The sequence below is a fragment of the Molossus molossus genome, unplaced genomic scaffold, assembly GCF_014108415.1.
Source record: "Molossus molossus isolate mMolMol1 unplaced genomic scaffold, mMolMol1.p scaffold_m16_p_7, whole genome shotgun sequence".
Classification (NCBI taxonomy): Eukaryota; Metazoa; Chordata; class Mammalia; order Chiroptera; family Molossidae; genus Molossus; species Molossus molossus.
The window spans coordinates 16,816,940-16,833,709 of record NW_023425401.1 but is presented as its reverse complement, the minus strand read 5'-3'; the positions used below and the strand labels follow the sequence as shown (position 1 = coordinate 16,833,709).

General features: G+C 45.6%; 1 non-coding gene and 1 pseudogene across 1 annotated transcript; one reads left to right on the top strand and one right to left on the bottom strand.

Annotated features, from left to right (window-relative positions):
- The first annotated feature begins 286 nt into the window (after positions 1-286).
- On the top strand, positions 287-360 carry LOC118620608. The gene has a single exon (XR_004957505.1). It is a non-coding gene; the product is annotated as a small nucleolar RNA SNORD93 (small nucleolar RNA).
- Positions 361-1,788: 1,428 nt separating this feature from the next.
- The window catches only part of LOC118620345, a 32,399-nt pseudogene continuing 17,417 nt past the window's right edge, over positions 1,789-16,770 (bottom strand).

The window sequence follows — 16,770 nt, the reverse complement described above, 5'->3', positions numbered from 1 at the left end:
CCAAGTGTCAGGAAATTTGGAGAATGTAGCTTTTTTTTTTTTTTTTTTTTTTTAAATAGGAATTCTATTCAACAGTAGCTTTTTATTCCATCAAGGGCAGCTAGTAGATAGTCACAGTAAAAGACATTCTTTATCAAAACAAAACATAAAAAAGTTAGTGCACAGTATTCTTAACATTGTTCTTCTCACTTTTCTACCAGGCTCAGTCCAGCTTCAAGATGCTGACAAACCAGGTAAATGGAGAGAATTTGGATCAAGTTATTATTAAATACTTGAATAGAATTCTTGGCCAAGGATGAGAACCCTAATCTGATTGGATATACTCCTGCTCTGATGGGTTAAAGGATTTACCTGAGGCCAACTAGATAGGAATTTATTTATTTGTTTATTTATTTATTTATTTTTTAATCCTCACCCGAGGATATTTTTTCCATTTTTTTGTACAGATAGAGTAGGAGGGAGAGAGAGAGAGAAACATCAACGTGAAGGGACACATCGAGTGGCTGCCACCCGCACGACCAACCAGGGCCGGGGACAAACTGCAACCGAAGTACTTGCCCTTAGCGGGAACCGAACCCGGGTCTCTCCGGACCGCAGGCCGACGCTCTAACCGCTGAGCCAAACTGGCCAGGGCAGATAGGAATTTATTAAATGCAGTCTTATCCCTCCCCACTTTGTACAGATAGAGTGGGAGGGAGAGAGAGGAAGAGAGAGAGAGGGAAACATCGATGTGAAAGGGACACATCGAGTGGCTGCCACCCGCACAACCAACCAGGGCCGGGGACAAACTGCAACCGAGGTACATGCCCTTAGCGGGAACCGAACCCGGGTCTCTACAGACCGCAGGCGGACGCTCCAACCGCTGAGCCAAACCGGCCAGGGCCCCACTTTGAAAAGGATATTTAAGTGATGGACATTTAATCTTTCAAACGTTTTTCCAGTGGTGACCATTTTGAGTTTGAAAGGAGGCTGAGATGGATTGTTAGCATTAGTAACATAGGATTTTGAGTTTTAAAAATTGGTTTTTATGTCAGAACATGACTATGTCTGAGTTGATGTGAAATGGTGGGGAATTCTATTGTCTGCACAGTTTTGTGAACTATTTTCTTAATGACAGTGTCTTGCTTAGTACTTGCTAATCTAATCACCTGCTGTGGAACTTCTTTTGCAGGGCCAGTACTGGAAAGACAAGCTTGTCAAGTAGATAAGGTGTATCTGAACATGTGATGGTTGATATATGCAAATAGAGCCTTTTATTTCTTTGTCCCTTTCACGGTAAGAGCGGGGGCGTGTTTTGAGGTGCCAAGTATCCGTGAGAATGTACATCTGCCCCACAGAGAATTTCCATAGAATTCAATTCCATTATTTAGAGTTTTTCTACCAACCAGCCCCAGCCTGCAGTTTGACATAGTAATAAGACTAGCTATTCTATACCTGTTTTAAGACAATTTTGTCAACTGCTTTAATTACAAGGTTTTTTGGTTTTTTTTTAAAATCTCATTCTTTTGACTATGGTAAAGATTATTTGTTCCAAAGTTATCTTTTTAAAATCTTGGTTTTATATGCTTAGGATTTGTCTGTAATACTGTATGTGAAGCCCTCTCAATGATTAAATTTTACCTCTTTGACCGAAAACAGATCGATAGGTTCCTAGGGGTGGGGAGGGGTTGGTTGCAGAAGAGTATCCTGAGGAGTTCTGAGGAACTGTTTTGACATCTTGATTATGGTGGTTATTGTGTAACGTCTGCTTTAATAAACATGACTTAAAAACTTACCCTTTCTGGCATCTTAATGACATTTCCAATGAAGTCTGTGGGAAGATGGTCCTGAGTCAGCACTTGAATGATTTCCTGAGATGTTTTAAAAGTGGCAAAAACATCAAAATCACTTTGGAGTATAAGTTGCATAAGTGACTCATGTACACAGTAAATACCTGAGAAACAGGACCAAGAGGTATATGTTAGCTCAGTTATCAAGGATATACAATTTCTTTTTATGGATGTTTCGGGCAACATTTCTTTATCTTAACAACTGCATTTTAAATCTCGCCTGTGCTGTGGCGCTTCTCCCTCAATCTCTCTCTTTTTTTTTTTTCTTTAATCCTCTCCTGAGGATATTTTTATATTTATCTTCAAACAGAGTGGGAGGGAGGGAGAGAGAAACATCGATTGGTTGCCACCTGCATGACCCCAACTGGGGCCGCGGATGAACAGCAACCAAGGTATATTCCCTCGACTGGAATCAAACCCAGGACTCTTTGGTCCAGCGGCCAACACTCTAACTGCTAAGCCAAACCAGCCAGGGCTTCCCTCAATCTCTTGACAATCCGTTCTAGTGGCCACATGGTAGTAGAAAATGGAGTGTAAAAATTATTTTACCTGTATGTGCCCTGTAACTTTTGGGGCATATTTTGGGTTCCTTGTAGCCTTGCTTTCTACATTGGCAATTTCCTCTTCCAAGAAAACTGAATTACCTTGGTCAATACTGGCTAGCCAGGGAATTAGGGCAATGAAGTGAGGTGCTAAGTAATTGGGCTTGAGTTGATCTCAAAGCTTAATTCATAAGCCACATGGTTTACTTCTGGAAGAATCAGTCTGAACTCTCCTTTTCTCTTGGGATATTTAAAGATGCTTTTGAAAGGAGGGACGGGCCAAGCATTGTTTGAGAGCCATAGCTGTTGGCTGTAGGTACTAGGTCTGACCTGCAGAGCCTGTTGAGCCTTGTCCCATAACTAGGGGTGCTTCCAACAGCTGTATTGTGCCCTCTTACTTTAGGAGCAAGCAATGCCCTTCAGATGCCCTCTTGTGGTTCCAAGTTTGGTACATTCCCTGCACTATTTTCCCCCCAAATCTCCTTCCATGTACCATGGCAAAAGCTTGTCCTGTACCTTGGTTAAGTAAAATAAATCTAGCATCACCCAAGAGATTGGGGTGAGAAGCGGAGCCAGCCCCACATGGTTCTGCAGAGAGCTTGCCCTTCTCAGCACAGCGCGTGCCTGCATGTTGAGCGGAGCTAAAGCCAGAGTGGAAAGATGCCAAGTGATGACTATTAAAACAGCCAGGGCATTCTTTTGTGCTCAAGTACCCTGAGGGGACGTGAAGCAAATTGACTTGAATGAAATGTTTTCAAAGAGGACTTATTAACTCCAAGGGAGAAGCTTGGGCATGAAGAGAATCTTTAATTATGACTATGAAAGAATGTGATTGAAGTACAGTTTGACGCTAATGGTTATGATTTCACTGAAAATGTGAAATCTTATTTAAGAACTCCAGTCACTAACCTCCCCAGATGCGACTTGCCCAGTATCAGTTACACTGTTGCTATGTTAGTTCAGGTACTGAGTCAATGTGACTTCAAGAATGGGCATGCGTTTGACAGGCACTCAGCAGTGTTCCCAAGCCCTTGAGTATAAGGAGTTTTTGTTTCTTAAAAGCAAGCAAATCTTTGTAGCTCAAGTGACTATTCCAAACCCACAGTATGTATTTTTTGAGGTTCCTAAAACCTTAAATGTTTACATAATTTGGCAAATATTAACTGTTTCCCTGTGTGCTAAGTTTTGTGGTAGCTGATTCCCAACAACAGAGTTGACACGATGTGACTTACCCATGTCACTGTGTACGAGGAAGCTGGCTAGAATGTGCGTCAGTCGACTTCTGTTATAAGGAATAATTTCACTTAGTATCTGAGGCAATAGCTGAAAGATTCCATTGCTAGGACAAACTGTGAAGAGACTGTTATATCTACTTATTCAACACCAATATATTTCCACAATAACTTGAGTTGGCTTACAAACTAATAGCAAACAATGCACTAATTGGAAGAGGGAATAAGAGCTCAGCAAGAAGAGAGCAGGATTATAAAATAAGCCATTTGACCTCATGCTTTTGGCTTCTGCCAATTTAGCTCTGAGTCTCCCAGGAGCCAGAGAAAAGAGCCAGTTGGCAAATTTGCCAGTTGGCACTTGAAGTTTTAAATGGAGTAGGAGGAAGGGACAGGGCCATCTGCATTTTAGGCTCTTTAGATCCCAAGTGAGAAGATGCCCCCTTCCCCACCCCCCATGATCTCAAGTACCTTGAAGGAAGAAGTAGAACAGAGAAGGTTGTCCAGATAACAACACAGGATCTAGAGATAGTGGAGACATGCACTTGACCCTAGGAGGTCTGTTGGTCAGTGAGGCCTGTCAGAGGCTACCTATTTAGCTGATTGTCAAGCCAAAGTCAGGGATAAATAACACCTCTTGAGTAAAAAGCCATGTTGAGATTATGTGAACAGACAAACACCCAGAGATGTGCTTGAAAGGCTTATTTTTATTCTGTACTCATAAAGGTTGCCTTTCCAAAATTTACTTTATATTCATAAACTGAAAAGATCCGACTCCGGTATTGTTTTTAAGGGAGTTACCCCAATCTGGAACTATGCAACCATGACTGGAAGGCCCCTAGTGGAATTTATCTGTATTGCAAGGGGCCAGTTGTCTTACAGTACCTTCCACCATTGCCAATTGCATTTCTAGAAGAACAGCTCGTGGTCAATCTGTTTCAGAGATAAAGAGATAAAATCCAGTCAAATGAGTGTGATGTATGTCACCATGAACTGTTCTTGGGAACATAGCAGAATGATGTCCTTGATGGAACGGAGCCTAATACCATTGATTTTCCAGTTGAACAAATGCCCTGGCATGTTAGCCCCCACTCCCTAGGGCAGAATAGAGCCCATTGTATCATTTATAGACCTCCTGGAGTACAGAAATGTGTGGAACTGTGGGAATCATCCAGAGTCCAAGCTGCACTCCAGTACAGGCTGCTGGCCACACATAGGGGCTGAACTCCTGAAATGTGGCCATTGTGAACTGACATGTGCTAAGGCATTGAAAACCATGGGCTTTGGAAGAATTAATGTTAAAAAAGAGAGTGAAACATCTCACTGTTATGTTGATTACAAGATAAATGATAATATTTTAGGTGTGTTGGGTTAAAATGAACTATATTATTAAAATTACATAAATGTGATTTGCATTATGTTTCTGTTGAGCAGTGCTGGTTTAAAACATGAATCAAAATATGGGAACATGCAGAGAGTGCTTCCACAATCAAGCAGAGAGAAGGATGTTGCTTTTCTACTGTACAGGACCTGGAGGAAAAGCAAAACTCAAATTACCACTTAAAATGCAGGATTTAGAAGTAGCAGCTAGTTTTCAAGGGCAGAAGGTGCAGGGGTAGCCAGTGCTACTTAGAAGATGTGGCATAAATTCTACACCTAAGTTGCTAGCACTTCTGGGGTCTTTAAATAAAAAAAAACAGTCTCTTGTTCTAAGATTACTCTGTCCAAGTACTTGTGTGTTCATTAAAATAATCAAGGGCCAGAGGACTTGGTATGCAACATTAAAATACAACTTCCTTAGTAAAAAATCCATATGGTGAATAGTTCTGGTTTCCTGACCTAGTTGGTTTAGGGTGTGTGTGTGTGTGTGTGTGTGTGTGTGTGTGTGTATCTATAGTAATATTGTCTTTCAGAGTTTTTTAATAGAAGGAAAAGATTGGGGGAGGTGGCACCATAAATATTACTAGAACTTAAGGTACAATTTTTAGAAACTACCTTATGTAAAACAACATGTTCCACAAAATTCTCTCCTTCCCTCATTTTCTCTTAACTCTAAAAAGTAGGTCAGTATAAAACCCCCTTTTGTGGTTTCTTTACTACTAATTATGACCTTTTGTCATTTTGCCTTTTAACAGTAAGTTGATTCTTCCCTTAGGTTTCAAATTTTTTCTTTAACAGTGGTGTTGGGGTGGGGGGAACTTTGCCCTCCTAGAGAATAGTTGGTAATGTCTGAAGACATTTGATTCCCACAGCTGGGGGTGGGGAGCACTGGCATCTAGGGGCAGAGGCTGAAGATACCACAAAGTACCCTCCAGGCACAGGACAGCCCACATCAAGGATTGTCTGACCCAGAAAGTGCAGGGGTTGAGAAACCCTCTCTTAGGAAACGTCATTCCCGACAACGCCAACCAGCGAAGGTCCTTCAGAACATGCTCCAGGCCATTCCCAAATGTGACTTGCCCACACACGGAAAGTTCTCTGCACTTGGAGGCCCAAGGGGGCTCAACCACTGGCCTCACTGTTCTATGTCACAGCATTTACAAAATAGCAACTCATTCAGGGTTGGGGAATGTCCGGCCCACGGACCGTGTAAGGCCTTCAAAATCAATACCAGCTAACATTACACACCTCACCAAATTAGCCTGGCCAAATACAGCAGGCTAATTTTTAAGTTGATATTTTTGTACGGCCAGTGAATGATGTTATAAACATCCAAATGGCCCGTGGCAGAACAAAGTTCCCCACCCCTGCAAGAGCTATGGGATTTCCTAGGCTCCTGAAAAGTTAGTTTTTGTGTTGATTGTGATGAGCTAATTTTGAGTAGCCAGAAATTCAAAATTAGCTCATCACAAACTAGTGTTTTTCTTGGTCAGAACTGGTCAAACTGGAAGTCTTAGCTTGATTGCTGAGGTGATACTTTCCCAGGTCCACTGAAAGACCGTCAGACCTCTGGCCTGGCCCCAGAGTCCAGAAACCCCCCAAAGGTTATTACCATGACCTATGGCTCCAACAAATAGCTCCTATGCACATGAGAGGCACCGAGCACATCAGAGGCACATTCACAAACCGGCTGCAGAACATAAACCCACACCCAAGGAACTGAGGCCAGACCGCTGACCTAGCTCCACCTCTCTCATTTTAACACTGACCAGAAGATTTTGACTCATTTTCAAACCCAAAGAACGATAAAAACCAAGAAACAATGAATCATTGTGTTGGCAAAATTAAACCCTTCAGGTTGTGTGGAGTGGAATCTGGGTTCAGTCCATGGATGTGCCTTGAGTCAGACCCCATTCAAACCTTGACTAGTACCCATCACAAAGATGCGTTGACTACAGCTGACGCTCTTGGCTCAAGGTGACGAGTAATACAGTTGCTCTCAGATGTAGCAACGGTACAAGGTGGGCACCAGGGGCAGTGCAGGGAATCCCTGGAAACCCAGACAGGGCCCGTGATCCTAGAGCTCCGAGCAGTCAGAGGCGCTGCCTACCTCTCAGGTTAACGTGTCTTTCTTCTCTGTCTTCTGAACATGGGCATTTCTCATCTTGCACTTCCTTGTGTAAAAGAAGTAGAGCACGTGCCCTGTGATTACAAACAGTACGGAGATGAAGACCAGCATGACGAGGATGGAGTGGGTGAGGTCCATGAGGTAGTTCAGGGAGCACTGCACGCCGTTCACAGCCCCTCGCTCCATTTCTGGAATGTTCTGAAGAAGTTGAGGTCAAAAGACCAGAGACCTACAGGGCAGCAGTAGAGGGGGAGAGTAAGTGTGATGAGGTGAGGAGTCCGGCCTAGCACTACTGTATTGTGTTGCCTAAGCGAACCTTCCTGTTGCTCAGTTTCCTCATCTGCGAAATGGGAATGCTAAGAGCACCATATCCCGCCAGAGGATTCCATGGTAGAAGATTGCGAAGCGTGTAGCCCCGTGCCTGGCCATCTGTGCCTGGTAGTCACTGTCCTCATTTGTGGCATTATAGTTATCTTTTTCAATCACCATTACCACCATCATCACAAGGTACCAAAAACTTCATTTGGGATATATTTATTTATGCCTACCAGTTCATTCTAAAAATGTTTAGGAAACACAGCAAAGTCTTGAGTTTTAAATCCAGTTCTACTTCCAGAGTTTTCCTCTTCACTCCTGGTTGAGCAGAGAAGGAATGGGTCTCCTCTCTCTCCTGTGCCGTCCACCTTCCACGTAAAGAGGCCAAGTCTGAGTGCCTGCGAGAGCCTCGCCCCGGCTGCTGTCTGAGCTGGAGCTTCCCGTGGAAGCCCCGCGCCCGGCCCTTCCCGCGCAGCACTTACGGTTCCGAAGTGTTCGGTGGCACAATGTGAAGAGCTCAAAGAAGTAGGGCTACTTGTGCACTGACAGAATTATTTCTAATCAAGGGTACAAAGAGTTAGAGTTCTTAGCCCCGGCTGGTTTGGCTCAGCAGTTAGAGCGTCGGCCCGCAGACTAAGAGTCTCAGATTCGATCTGGTCAAGGGCACTACCTGGGTTGTGGTTTAATCCTTGGCCCTGGTCAGGGTAGTGCAGGAGGCAACCAATCAATGTGTCCCTCTCACATCAATGTCTCTCTCTCTCTCTCTCTCTCTCTCTCTCTCACACACACACACATTGATATCCCCCCCCCCCTCCAACTCTATCTAAAGATAAATGGAAAAATATTCTCAGGTGAGGACTTTAAAAAAAGGTTACAATTCTTAGATTTTGGAAAGCAAAGTTACCTGTGGGCGATGTGTCAAACACTTGCAGCCAAAGTTCTGTAACTTTGTTTCCATCAGAATGGAAACAAGTGTTTACTGAGCAAATGCCTAGAATGCACCCTGTGCTTGGGGATCCCTGGTGGACACCAAGGCAGGCCACTCTTTGTCCTGGTGAGAGGAACAGTCGTCGCCACCACCAGGCCTGGTCGTGCTAACCACACAAAGCCCGGCACAGTGTGCCCTGGGCACGGGTGCTTGCGACAGGCGCCGTTTCAGCAGCACACCATCGACCCCAAGGCCACGGGTAACTCTGCTGGAAGAGCTGTGAATGGCATTCTGCTGGCACTGGGTGTGTGGGAGCCACACCGCATCCACTTCATTCAACACGGGTTCTCTCTGTCTTGCCACACACTCCCCACTCCGCCCTTACACGGCGGTGCTCATGAAAACACCAAATTGCAGCCAAACATAAGAACGATGATGATGATGAAAGGTGAGAGTTCATATTCATGTTTTGAACAAGTAGCTCCTGCACTTGTGACCGTTCTGTGCCACCCACATTGCCCACAGGAATTATCTTGGTGCATCGCCAGGACCTGCGTGGTAGCTAAGTGCCACCATTATTACCCCGTCTTGCAGAGAAGAAACCAGGGACACGGGAGCTTAGGTAACTTGCCAGCATCGGCAGGCACCTGGCTCCACGTCCTGAGCTGTCTCCCTCGCGAGTGTCCAGAGTGCTCTGTGTCTCTGGGTCCTTTTCACAGGTCAGGAAAAAGAACCGCTGCCGCAGTGGAGAAAAGCCTGAAGTTTCTCTCATACTGAATGCCTTTCTAGATTGCAGGCACCGGCAAGGAAATTTCCCATTTCCCAAATGTGATAATTTCCTTTGGGAACAGGAGTCACTGGTGCACATTTTCTTTCTTTTGAACTGAATGCTTGATTATCATAATATAATGTGAATTGCATAAATCTCAGATGGCTAATCTTCTCTCAGTTGTTCGTGCAATTAAAAGCAGGGCGTGCAAGTCAAATACCCTAGTAAAAGGTCATTCACCCACTGGGCACTACACTTAAAATAGTTTCAAGGTGAGGCAACCGCCTGATGAAGGCACAGGTGTCTGTGTCAGCTGTTTGGAATTAAGAACACGGTTTCTTTCTCAGGCACATGTATTCTATCAGAGAAATAAGGTTCCCAGGCTAGCCCGTGGTTTTATAACCTCTTAAATTGGACCAACAAAACTTTCATTTCCCTTCTCCCGATATCCCAAAGGTCCAGTGGACCAATGGGCTCCAGGTTTCCACTGGGAAATTAGAAACATATCACCCAACACCATGCTCCCACCCAGTAGTCCCAGAGATGAGAAGGTGACACTCCGAGCCCAAGAGGGAGGGAGCTGGCTGAAGCCTGGTGCCCGGAGCAGCGGAAGAGGCACACCGAGGAGGTGTGCAGCATGCTCCTCGAAGAGGGAGGGAGACGTACTTGGTTGTTGATCTGCTCCTTCCACCACCACCACAACCACATCTTCCACTCCGCCCATTTCTGATGTGGAAGTTGGGAATCGTCTGGCTCTGAGCCGGGGTCTCAGGGAGGGGCTTTGAAGATGGGACTTAAATCAGGCATGTCCTCACTGCCAGGTTTGATGACATATGGTCGGTGGCAGAGTTCAGAAACCACGTTCTTAGGGCAGACAAGCATGCAAACTCTCAAAGTCTGCCACCCTGTCCCTGGGAAGGGAGTTCACTGCCCTCCCCAGGCAGCTAAGGAAAGCCTTGGCCTACCAGGCGGTCCTCGTCTCCCTGTCCCCATCCCAGTTCCACAGAGAAAGGATCCAGGTCAAAATTCTTCTTTCATGTGGACGCCAGCTACAGCGTTTATATGCCTGGCACCTAGGAAGTAACTAGGTCCCCACGTTTTCACATCTCAGCCTTTGCACAACACTGCCTGGCCTAGAGCACTCTTCCCTCTCCCGGTCACCTGCCTGGCTTGCCCTTCTGGAGCTCTGACTTGTGCCTCCTAGAAAGGCTTCCCCAAGCCCAAGATAAGATTGGGTGTCTCTCCTCCATGTTCCCAATTCTTCTGTCCTTCCTAACAGCTCCTATCACTTTGTACTGTTCGCTGTTGTTGACTATTCGGTGATCTCCCATTCCATGGAGCTAAGACCTTGTCTGATTCAACCACTCTCATATCCCCAGTGTCACAGAACAAATTCTTGTCTTGTCACAGAACAGATTTTCAGTGAATGAATGATGAAGACTTGCAATGACAGAGTGGTGAGACCATCAAATGCTTCTAAGATTACTTAGCAACATCACAGCCTGCATATCACACATGACCCACTGCTCACTGATTCTCGCCAGGATCACGCCCGAAAAGAGCAAGATGATGGGGATGTAAGACTCAGGATATTCGGGGTCCTGCTCGCCTTCGAACAGAACCGTACTATTGGTCCAGTGGAGGGAGGACTGGTCAGGAAGGATAGGTTGGTTCATATTTCTTTCAAAGAAAGAAGCGTGCATCTGGTCCTCTTTTAGCACCTCATGGTTTGAAGAAGAGTTGTTGCTTAATGGAAATGAGAAAACAGCCAGATCAAAAGGACTTCCAGGAGCAAACACAGAAAACACACAGAGCATCAGACAACCTATATGGAGCCAGCTGGATATGACGCCCGTGGTGACCGAGCCGTAGTGCCCCCTGAGCCTGGTGAAGAGAACTGTGCCCATCAGGCCAGACAGAGCTGAAAGGGCCGTGAGGATGCTCAGCAGGGAGCCCCCGATCCCCTGGGTGTAGGCGTAGCCGGTGGTGATGCAGTCGAAGCCCAGCACCGTCATGTAGAGGAAGACTAAGCCCAAGCCGGCTGGGAACACGGTCTGCCTGCGGTAGGCTTCCCAGCCCTCTCGACACGTGGGCAGCACCCTCCGTGTGCTTTGAAGGCAGAGGGAGGACCCTGTGGTCATGGCCTGTTGTCCTTCAAAGTTAGTCCTGCGTTCCCTTGGCTTTTCTGAAGTTTTAGGCTTTTTGAAGAATCTACCAGTGGTTTCCCAAGAGCTCACTGCACCTAAAATAAAATCCAAAGAGATGTTATGTCAGTGCCCTGCCCAAATGCCCTCAGCCCATTCCCAACCTCATCTGCTTCCGTTGGACAGTTCCCCTGTGCACTGATGGCTTCCTATCCTGGGAGGCTGTGTCTCTGCCCGAGGGCCTCCCTCCAGCCACAGGGACATAGGGCAGCTCTACATACACAGAAGTCAGTGTCCCTCTGAACCACCTGCGACTGATGAGTGACAAGACATGGTGGAGAAACACCCTAGTTTCCTGTGCCCTACACAGTCTCTGAGAGGGCCAGCCCCCATGGGACTGAGTCCATCCTCAGTGGTCGCACATACACCTTTTAATGGCTGACCCCTATCCTGCCTCCCCCATCCCTTCACCATGCTTCCTGGGATCACCTTCCAAAACATTAGTTTCCACCCCAAATCCTTGTCTCGAGGGTTGCTCTTAAGAGAACCCAAACTAAGACACACAGTGAAAGAGGAAGGGGTGATGAAGGAGAGGGAGGGTACAGAGGAGGGCTCACATGCTTGAGACATGGTAACAAGCTCCTGGGGACAGAGATGGGTAACTCCTTTGAGTGTTTTCCTGAAGAAACACATACTCATGAAAAGAAAGTGATAAATGCCTCTCAGTCTTCCAGTGCAGGATAGGCAAGGACTGTAAACAAGTTTTCAAATACATAACCATGTGCGCGAGGTGGTTAGCACAAACTAAGACAAACCCTGGAAAGGACCAGAGGGGCCAAGCAGGGCTGTGGAGGTAGGAGGGGGTCAGGTGGGCCACATTCGTTTTAGACCAAGACTGTGAGGAGGGTGAAGCTCTTCAAAGAAAATAGTTTACTGCCAGAGAAGATTTTTTAAAAGATATTTAAAAGCCAGTTAACACTGACTTAAGTTCTACTGTGAGCCAGGGAGCAAAACAGGGCTTTACACAGATTGTCCTATTTCATTGTCACAGCCTCCCTGAGGTCAGTGTTGTTATTGTTATTTGTACTTTATAGATAGTGAGACACAGAGAGTCTGAATAAATTAACCATATGTGGTCACACAGCTAAAGTATATAGCTTTATCTATCATCTATATGTCTATCTATCCATCCATCCATACATCCATCCACCAATCCATCCATCATCCATCACCTAAATAGGAATATGTATCTATTTATCTACCTCTATAAGTACACATACTTTATTCATGCAATGAGATCTGGTGGGCAAGTAATTGCAAAACAGCTTTAGAGAAAAGAGAATTCATTATGAGAAGTTCAGGAAGAGAAACTCAGGTCAGAAGCAGTGAGTGGGCTGTGTTGTACCAGGCAGATGGCCAACATCGTCAACAGGTAAGGATAGTTCTCATCTTGGGAGAATGAGGTCCTATTTATTGGCAGGTCCCCCTTCTTCCCATTCTCACCCTAATGTTAGGGAATTTCTGATTTTATTACACATGGCTGATAGCAGTGATAGCCAATTCGTCATATTGTCTTGACAAAGAGCAGTCCATACTCCTTAACACAGTTGTCTCTAGCTTAGCATCTTTAGGGAGGATGTTTTTGAGTGAGACAGGAAAGAAGAATCTACCCCCAGGGCTGTGGACTAGGTTGGGCAGGCTATGCACTGCACAGGTCAGTGGGATGCTACTCCCACAGGAGTGTCTCCAAATGGAGTTGTGCACCGCACAACCTGTGAAAATGCGCACGGCAGCCCCGCCCACCCGCCCGCCAATGACAGCAGTCCTGTGAACCGCACGACCAATGGCGCGGCCAGAGCCTTCTCCTCTCACTGTTTCTAGGCAATTTGCTGACAGAATGTTGAGACTGTGCTCAGACACAAACTCAGGAAAGAAAAAATGAAACTCTGATGGAAAGGAGAGTAAAAGAACAAAAGCCCTCTCCGACTTTGCATTACCTTGAATGTTCACAGCCTTCTGTTGCCTTTCTAGGAAGTGTCCCCCTGCTTTTTGCTGGGATTTTACAGCCAGTTGGGGAACTAGTTGGTAAACCCTGGACAGAAACAGAAACTCGACAAGAAGTGAAACCAAGTTCCATCCAAGAATGAAACCACAACCGATCACACGAGATGCCCATGTCATCACCTGGCCCGCAGACAGGGGAGCCAAGGGATTGATGATCTGGTCCAGCTGCCGGACGGCTGCATCCATCCCTGCAGGTGAGAGGAAGGGAACGTCGCATGTCATCGGGTCAGTCCTTCCTCCTGGTAAACAAGGTCATGCATTTGCTGGATTTGCTACCCGTGCCCTGGGTGAACGATGGTGAAAACCGGACAGAGTCCTCTCAGTCTAACTAGAGATTAGTCATAGGATTTGCCACCTGAAAAACGCCTTCAAGATCAGTTGTTGGAATCTGAACAATTAACAGATGAGTAAACTGAGGACGGGAGACACCAGGATTTTTGGAGCTGATTATTTCAACTCCTGTCTCAGGACTCTTTGCTATCACGCCCTACCAGCTTACCGGACACAACATTAATATTGGTATGACCAGCATGTTGACAGGGGAGAGGGAGTGAAGGACAGATTGGTTGAATACTTTCTCTGGGCCGGGTACATAGCTCTAAGCCTCCCACATATATTCATCTCACTTAATCCTCAGAACCCTAAGAAGTTGATAGTGTCTCCCTTTTACAGAATAAGAAAATGAGGCACAAAGAGGTGACGTTATTTGCTCAAGGTTACAGAGGAGGTAAATGGTGGAACTGAGATTTAAACCCAGGCAGTCTGACTCCAAAGCTGATCCTCTTAACTATCCTGCCATAATTGAAGAATATATTTACAAGATCATTTTAAAAATTATAATGAACCTCAAACCAGAATCTGTGCTTTATTTTAGACTTCTTTAAAATTAATTAACAGAGACTAGAAAGATTTTTTTCCCCGGAGACAGAGGGCACTTTCAACGCCGCATCACCCGGCTCTTACCCACAGAGCCGTTTTATTTTGGATGGTGTTATTTAAGCCACACTACATCCAAATCAGTGTCATTTAAAAGATAGCATGATTGTAAGGGGTTTCTGCTCTTTGTAAAAAGTATATTTTAATAGGCTCCCCCACAATAGCTTCCTTTATCTTGTCTATCAACGCTCACGAACATTTTCAAGCAGAGAGGAACAATCACACAAATATAGGCTGGGACAGCTTTAAGTTGGCAATTTGAATATATCACAATGTGAATGATCCAAGTTTTATAAATGGAAGAAAAAAACAAAGAAGATGCCAGAGTCTTCCATGTAGCACCATTAATGAAAAGAAAAAATTCTACCTCTCACAGTCAGATAAGGGAAGATGAACAGTCACATTTGTTGATGGATTTGGGGGGACAAGATGGGGGAGTGCGGCACAGCTCACCAGCCAGCTGGCCTCTGTTGTCACCTGTGAGGCTCACAATCCAATCCCTCTGAACGGTGATGGTCAGGGCCGTGCCAGCCAGGTTTGCCAAAGCCACCAGGGTAATCACAGCTCGCAGCTGGCCACCTACAGAAGGAGGGTAAAGGGAGTTTGGAACCCAAGAATAGACTTTCTCAGCCCCTTGTGGTACATACACTTATTTATTTAATCTAACTGAACACAGAAACCTCTGAAAGAGATTTGATGTAGGTTTGGAGCCAAACGTTACTGTGTGATTCTAAACATCATCTTCTTCCCACCCCATTAGCACCAGATCCGACGCTAATTTGTACTTTGCAGACAGAGACTCTGCTGTTCTAATGACTTTGTGTCTGTGGAATCTGGGCTCTGGTTCACAAATTAGGAGTGAGGAGAACAGTGGCAAAAGATGAGCCAGATCCAAAAGCAGGGCGCAGGGCCGTCCAGATGACTCACTGAAGGGCATCAGGTCCTGTCTCTGAGTGGAGCGAGCGGGACATGGGGACACTCACAGTGAACCAGCCGTGCCAGATCTGCTCCATCTCCCTTTGTAGGAGAACACAAGCATCAGGACAACACAGCAGGCGGTGACAGAAGCATTCTGAGTGAAGAGCGAGGCATGAGCAACTGCGGATGGAAACGCTATGACTCTTGGTTTTAAGAGGCAGGTTGCAGCTACCTCATTGTTTGATGCAGAGTAACCGCATGTGACCAAATTGCTGTGCCAGCCACGGTTTTTGTTTCTATCAGCAATCACAGGCTTGAGCAGGAGGCACATGGGCTCACTAGAGGCAAGCCTTTGCAATGAAAAGGAAGAAAAGCTGGGCTTTGCAAGTAAATGAAAACGTACATTGAGAGAAAGATGATATGAAAAGCAGGACACTGAATACATCAAAGAACTAAAAATGTTCTACTGCTGTATCACTCTTCTGGATTTCATTTGTGACTGAAGTTATCAATATGGCCTATGAACCAATACGCCAGAGTCTAAATAAGTTAGCGTTCGGAGGGTGTGGCTTCAGAAAATGCCTTTCCAAGCCCTGGCTGGTTTGGTTCAGCGGTTAGAGCCTAGGCCCGCAGACCGGAGAGTCCCGGGTTCAGTTCCCGCTAAGGGCACGTACCTCGGTTGCAGTTTGTCCCCAGCCCTGGTTGGGTCGTGTGGGTGGCAGCCACTCAATGCACCCCATTCACGTCGATGTTTTTCTCTTTCCCTCCCCACTCTATATGAACAAAAAATGGAAAAATGTCCTCGGGTGAGGATAAAAAAAAAAATCTGTGATGGGTAAGAATCTAAACACTACAGTAAAATATTTTAAGTGTAATGCCAGAGAATGACACAACGCTGTATAAGTCTATTTCTACTTTTCAAAAGGTATGCTCTGTTGCTACTGTGTTCATATCTGTATTTTATTTCAGTAAATAAAACAAAAGAGCGAGTGAGATCATAATTCACCACATCATTGTACACACCATAGACAAAAATATCACCTTTATTTCTTGGTTTTCTTTCAACCCAGTCACCAATTAAGACCCCAAATATGAGTACAGATCCAGCCACCACTACGCCAAACACTACTGTTAGGAGAAGATTGTGTCCATATAATTCCATCAGGAACACAGACATGGCAAGTGCCACATTCAGTCTCCCTGCAAGGTAGCAGAAGCAAAGCCTGTGTTAGTCGCTGACCTAAAAGATAGAACAAAGTGCCCTGGCCAGTTTGGCTCAGCGGTTAGAGCGTTGGCCTGTGGTCCAGAGAGACCCGGGTTCGGTTGCCGCTGAGGACACGTGCCTCTGTTGCAGTTTGTCCCCGGCCCTGGTTGGTGGTGAGGGTGGCGGCCACTTGATGTGTCCCTTTCACGTCGATGTTTCTCTCTGTCTTCCTCTCTCTCCCTCCCACTCTATATGAACAAAAAAATGGAAAAATGTCCTCGGGTGAGGATAAAAAAAAAAAAAAAAAGATAGAACAAAGTTAAAAACCAGAAAGATGTATTTCACCCAAAGAACATGTAATATGCAGGATTTAAAGCCAGAACA